Source organism: Lepidothrix coronata, unplaced genomic scaffold, assembly GCF_001604755.1.
Source record: "Lepidothrix coronata isolate B3197 unplaced genomic scaffold, Lepidothrix_coronata-1.0 Scaffold79, whole genome shotgun sequence".
Lineage (NCBI taxonomy): Eukaryota > Metazoa > Chordata > Aves > Passeriformes > Pipridae > Lepidothrix > Lepidothrix coronata.
In genome coordinates, this window is record NW_016690259.1 from 59,179 (window position 1) to 66,174 (window position 6,996).

The window sequence follows — 6,996 nt, forward strand, 5'->3', positions numbered from 1 at the left end:
TGTAAAAATCACAGTTTGTGTTAAGTGGTATGAGAAATAGAGTCTCCAGATAAAATAATTTTTCCAAATTAGAATTTATTATATAGTAGAACCAAGCAGCGCTGGGTGGACAGACGGAATCTGGTTCCTAAACCTGCCACCCTGATATGGGATATGAGGTCAGTACTTGTTTCAGACATCTTATACATTTTCATTACATACATGCATATACGTTTTACATCGCTATTCCAGGTATTCAACATATGCTTTCTTTTACAGCCCAGACTAATTTGTTATCTCTACAACAAGTTATAAATCCATACATTTCTCAACAAAGAGGCGCCAGCATTCTGTTGATTGACTTAGTTTGGATATAACTCATGTCCAGGGTAATAGGGAGGGTGCAATTAAGTTTTACAATCTGTTTGTTTCTCTTCTTTCCTGAGGTTACACTAACCCATTTGTTACCCATTTGTCTTTTTTATCGACACAAATTAGCATCTGTGTTTATCACGGCGGGAACCTTTTTTTTTTTATTGAATACTGTGTGTATGCTACAGCGTCGGTGACTTTTTAAGATTTCTTCAGGAAGCACAGTTTGAGATGCCTGTTTGGAATAAGAGCAACATAATTCTTTCGTGTCCCACGAGCATCACTTGGATGCCTTGTATAGTTACTCTTCTCCAGTAAATCTAAATAAGAAAAAAACACCTGAGGAAAACGGGAAAAAATTAACACTATGATAAAGGTGTGCAAAGCAATTGTCGCCTGCATAAGAAGGACTTCCAGGTTTTAAGTGCTGATCATGCAAAATAGGTGCAGAAAAGTGGAGGGACAGCTTAATGATTCAGGTGGCAGGCTGACTTTCAAAAGAGTTGTCTGTCTTTTATATGTGTCACCTCATGCCAATGCCTTAACACACATTCAGGTGGTTCCAGCTTGTTTCAAAGGACTGGTACAAACATGCTACTTAAATGTCAGTAATGCTAAAACAGCAGTGGGATCACAAACACTTTTTATTTGGATTGGAGATTCTGGCAGCTCTTCTGCTTTGCTTCTACTCCAGGGAATACTCATGGAGACTGAAAATCCCAGGAGGCAAAAAGCAAGCCTGAAGGAAGCAAACTTGTGCCTTCTGTAACAGTCCTGAACTGGGAAATGTGTGGAAACAGGTTTACTTGCAGCCAGGTGTTCAGGTATTTTGGAGGAGGCCTACCAGCAGTGGGGTGCTAGGAGGAGAGCAAGTTTTTTGAGATTTGGGGAGTGTACTGAGTTTATGCGGCTAACAAAATGTTATTAGTAATAAATGCAATATATTGCCAAAGGACTGATCATGACAATTTGCATCAGCTGGAGTTTTACTGGTGACATTTTGACAGAAGTTGAGTTCAGTAAATTCATTCATTTGCAAAGTCTTGAAAGGAGTTAAAGATTAGCAGGGGACAAAATGCTCATTAAAAATCTATTAATACAAAACAAAACAATATGAAACTCCTACAGAGCTAGAATTGGTTTAACTCCTGTTCAGATTTTGAGACTTCTACTTTCAAAAAAATATCCTTCCAGTAAGAAGAGTTAAGCTTTCCTTTCAGGGAAGTCATATTTAAGGTATTTTTAAAATACACTTAACAGTGCTGTGACTGCCAGAAATGCCTGTGTGTGCTGCACAGGCTGCTGCTTTCCGCTATTACATGGAGAGTGGTGTGATGTAAAATCCAAAAAAATGCTCAAAACAAAAGAATGCTCCTTTCAGGCTAAACAGTTCATTCCAAAGTCCAAGGTAAGCACACTTCTGTTCTGCTATCAGCTTTTCCTGCAGCCGAGGAGGATGCTATAAGATGGAGTTCCCCAACTTCCCAGTTACAGATGGCTGCGTGCCGAGAGATGCAGCAGTGAGAAACTTTTCTTCACTGCAGGAAGGCAGAGCTGGTGAGCATTGGAGACACTCAGTATCCAGGGACCACTGCCGTGACCCAGAGGAACAGCTAATCCAGAGAGGCCATGCCCAGGGTTCCCTGAGGAGTCTCCTTCCCCACCTGGCAACATCCAACCTCTTCGCTTCTTCCCAACCATCTTCTCACGCAGGAAGAGACAGCCACAGATTTGAAAAGCGCTTGGCTGAAGTAGGTTTGTCATGTTAATCACACAGAAAAGGCATGCAGCTGTTCTGGTTTCAAAATCGTTATATGTTACTGAGCTTTGAATGATGTTATGGTAAAGATGCCGAGTTGTGCTTGACCAGTTAGTCTTGCTAAGCCAGGTAAATGACAAGAGAAGGAATTCTTTAGCAAGAATTCCTGTCCCAGGATGACCCATTTCATCATAGTAATGCATATTAAAGACCAAGATGGATTTACTGAGGCATGGCTCTAGAAACTCAAACACAGATAATTTGCCTAAAATTTGTGATATCTCTCCCTGGTTTTCTAAACAGGCATTTTCTCTTTCAGAAAAATGATTACTTTGTCACTGTGACCCCAGAAAGCAGGGAAGGAATCCTTGCATGAGTCTTGCATTTCTCCTGGTAGGAAATTTCCATTTCTCTCAGTGTTCCTATGATGCTAGAACTGTGTAATAAAGGCCAGCTGTGTTTCTGGCTTAGTCATTTGAAACAGTTAAGTGAGGAAACAGGTTTGAAAAGGATTTTAACTGTCTTAACTGGCTGTTATTTCATGCCTGGCAAGCAAAAGGAGGGAGATGTGGACTGGGAAAGGAAAAGCATTTATGTTACATTCAGGAGACTTCCCTTTTATTTTTTTGTGATGCAGAGAGGTGAATATAAGCTTGGTCTGACAGAGGAGAACTCATTAAAAAAAGGGAGGGAAATATTTGGATTGAAGGAAGTTGGTTTTGTCTGTAAGAACCATAATCAGACAGATTATTTAGCAAATAGAAGTGTGTCACATGGAAGACCCAGGGTAGCAACTACAGGAGTCTTTGTTGGCACTGCTGTTATTTACATTATCAGATTGTACTCTCTCCTTCTGAACTATACCTTTTGTGTAAGAGGACACGGCTTAACACAAAGTGAGCTATTGTGCTTTACTGAATGTTTGTGAAAATAGCCTTTTCAAAAATAAATGGTGTTCTCTCTTGGAAGATTATTTGTATAAAGTGTGCAGAAAACCTGGCACTATTAGACTTTAGCAGGGAATACTGAAATTTTTCATCCTGGAAATAAAAAATTGAATACTTGTGATGTTTATCAGCATCCCAGAAAAAAAATTTGTGAACAGAAAATACGTGACTATAAATCCATAGCAGGGATTGTTTGGAGAGATTTGACTCACCTTGGACTGATCCTAGTGTTTGTCCAGAAACAATTTCTGTCACATTACTTTCAGTGCCTGTCTGCAGTCATCCAGAGCAGGATATTACGTCCTAAGCACTTGACTCTGTGCCCACTGGGTCAATGGAAAAGTAATCAGAAGGCAGGTGGCTATTTCATAATACTGGAGAGTGAGGGAGTAATTGCAGTGTTGTGTTTTTTGAAGAAACAGAACGCCTAAAATATTGGCAAGGCACTTTCTTGAGAATGAAATGGTCTGCTTAGACAGCATGACTCAAAACCTTAGGGCAGCAAAGATTATTTCTCTTGAAATATGGAGGAAATACATGAAAATGGAGAAGTGTTGTTTACTTAAAGCTGCCCTTGAACCTATCCATCAGCTTCCACATATAAAGAAACTGTTGTTTTGAGCTCTAATTATTTAGTCTCTGTGAAAACAAGACATAGACATACATTATTTAAATTTTTTTGTGATGCTGCTATTTCTTCTATTTATTATTTTTATTGGCTGTTAACTTCAGGTGTCCACCTGACATAAACTCTTTGTTGCTTTTATGTTTTGGGTTTTTTTAAATCTTTCCTCTGTGCTGAAACAACCTCCTAAATTGCAAATCTTTTTATTGATTTATTCTCTGGCCTGGTAGGATGCTGCTCTACAAGTACATTTCTTAATGCCTCCTGGAAAGCCTAAATTCAACAAATGTCTTTCCTCACAGGTAGTGAGTATATGGCCTACAAGGTTCTTACTGTATCTCCAGAGCACAGAAGTCAAGAAAGACGATGACATTTCTTGTGCAGCCCAGAGCCTCCAGCCAGCGTAGCGGCTTCATCAGCAAAACATGTAAGTCCATGGCAAGAACTATTGAGTCATTCAGGCACTTGTTAAATCTTTGCTTGAACCAATATAATTTATAAAGCCTGGGGACACTATGAAAAATAGGTCACCATTCCTGAGTCAGTGTAACTTATGGAACCTTTTAGACGTGTCATTCAAAAAGTCAATAGCCTTTATCATGTAGTTGTCCAACCACATGTAAATGTGTGACAGAATCAATGAAATAACTCGCTAACATCTGTTTTGAAAATGAGGCAGCAATTCGAAAAATGAAATTTACTTTCTATACTGTCTAGCTTTCTGCTTCCTTCAACAAAAGGAATTCAAATTGCTCCATCAGCAGGCTTGCTAACCTGTTTCAAATTCCACTGAAATAATTCTTTATTCCAGAAGAATTGCTCCAACAGTTAGTATTATTGATGATTAAATATTTTTAGCTACAGAGAAGAAGCAAAACCAGTAAAAACTGGATACCATTGATTTCAGTTTTGTCAGTAGCCTTCTGCATATTAAAAGCTCTCAATTAATACAGATTCGTCCTAGGCCTGCCACCAGCATTTAGGTTGCCTTTTACTTTTTTTCCTCTTCTTAATAAATAAACATAGAGCTTTTTCAGGTTTTTCTGAACTGTGGCATTCGGAACCTGTGTAAGTTTTAAATAGTCTTTCTAGGACTTCAATTGGATAATTTATTAGCTATATGTAGCCAGTTTGGTATCTGTTCTTGCTTGTTATGTAGGAATAACATTAGGTGCTTGCTACTAACAGATTTTATGACTATGCGGTTGCAACAGCTGATCAAACAGATGAAAAAGTTGTAATTTAGGCAATGAACAAAGAGCAAATCTGAAATGTGTACCTCAGATAACACACACAGGTATTTGGGAGAAAAATACTTCCCTCTATACCCCTGGATTGCTGAGGAGGAACAAGGGTTATTAAAAATATAAACACCCTGCTATTTAGCAATGCTGTGCTATTAATTACAGCAAATGGAGCATTCATTACAGAGAACAAGCAATTACTTTCAGTTACTGGCACTGAAAATATAAAAACCTTAGATCCTGTACTGAAAGCAATAAAAGATTATTGTAATCGTAAAGCTTCCTTCAAACTAATTGATTCAAATGAGTTTTAATAACTCTTTAGGAAGTAACAACCTTCAGCTCGTGATTTATTTTAATTATTTTAAAGTAGTTCAGATGGAGGATGTAAAAGAAAAATTGAATGGCTTGACATAAAACCTAAATGTAAGTCTTTTAAACTTTCTGGGAGTCCAGATTAAATCACTTGATGTTAAATTGTAAGCAAACTGAAAGAGGAATTTTCATACACGAAAACACATTTTCAGTTGAGTTAGTGATATAATCAGAATCATTAAATTCTGTACATCACACTTTTTAAACACTAAATGCAAATGACAAAAATCTTAGGAAAACAATGGTATCAGGCAGTTCTGTCATCTTTAAGCCTGAGCATTGAATGAATCTTAACACTTATAAACTACTTGATCCATGGTACCCTATCACTAAGATCCTGCCGAAAGGAGCAAATGTCAGGGATAATTTGGCTCCTAAGCCAATTGCAGTGGAAAGCAGGGATCACTTCAAGACCAATTTGGAGCAGATTAATGAAGAAAAGTCTTAATGGGCCGTATACCACTAAAAGAATGCTGGTCAAATCCATCCCTAATGAGGGTGGGGAGATAGAAAAGATTGTGAGAAACAAGTCAGGACCATTAACCTTGAGGTATTAAGGAGATCCTTGAGAGCCTAATTCTTGTCACAAGGTCAAGCTTTTACAAAGCAATTATTAAAGATCTCCATAGTATCAACATACAGACACACACACATACATCAAAGCCTTTTAACCTTGGGGATTCTGAATTTATTTCCGTTCTCTTAATCACTTTTCCTCCCCCCTGCTTTCCTTGTTTGTAGAGGTACATGTTGGGGTTCCTGTAGAGCTGATGTGCCTAGTGGCTTGTCGAGTCCCTTCCAACTCAGTATATTGTATGATTGTAAGTCTCTTAGAGCAATAAGGTTCTGTAAGTTTGTTTTGTATGACCTGCACAAACCAGGGCAAAGATTACCAGTAGCAGCTCAAGAAAGAGCTATAAAGTTTTCTTTATGCATTCTAACACATTTACTATGCATAACTCTGCATATAAAGTCCTCCAAATAAAGATGAGCTAGCACTGCTGCACATGGCCAGGGAAAAGCTGGCCTGCCAGGAAAGGATTGCTGCAATCTGTGGACCTCTAAAAATGTGGTATCATCCTGTTCAGTCATGCACTTGAAATTGGTCACTATAAAAAAGACTAAGATCTCATGATAGCAGCAATAATGGGACAGTGAAGATGACTTGCAGTTACACGGAAGAAATGCAAATTTCAGGACAAGGATTATGTGAACTGGCAGAGTAAGTAAATTCACAGTCACCTTTATTTAAAAAAGCAGTGCTTCTACCACTCCAGTGTGGTAAGAAAGACTTCATGGTATCAATCAACTACACTCCAGAGCAGTAATGATTCCCAAATGGAAAAGGGTATGAGATGTGCATGGGGTTGGAGAGGATTTTGTTGCTTTCTCACACAGACTGGGAGCACATAAGCAGTTGAGACTGCACTGGTGTCCTGATAAGCATCATTTTGCACTGGATTTCTTGCCAGTGAATGTAGGTGCTAATTATAGTATGCAACCTTTTTTTTTTTCAGGTTAAGCCACTAAATGTTAATTTTAGTGTTGAACAAGTTCATAGCTAGAAAATGCAGAAAGACTGAATAGTCTCTTGAAGAAATCAATAGTTGATTTTTTATGGCAGGGAGGACTGAGTCTTGCTAGATATTTCAGCAAAGTACATTAATAGTAAGTATTAAATATAACATACAAGGA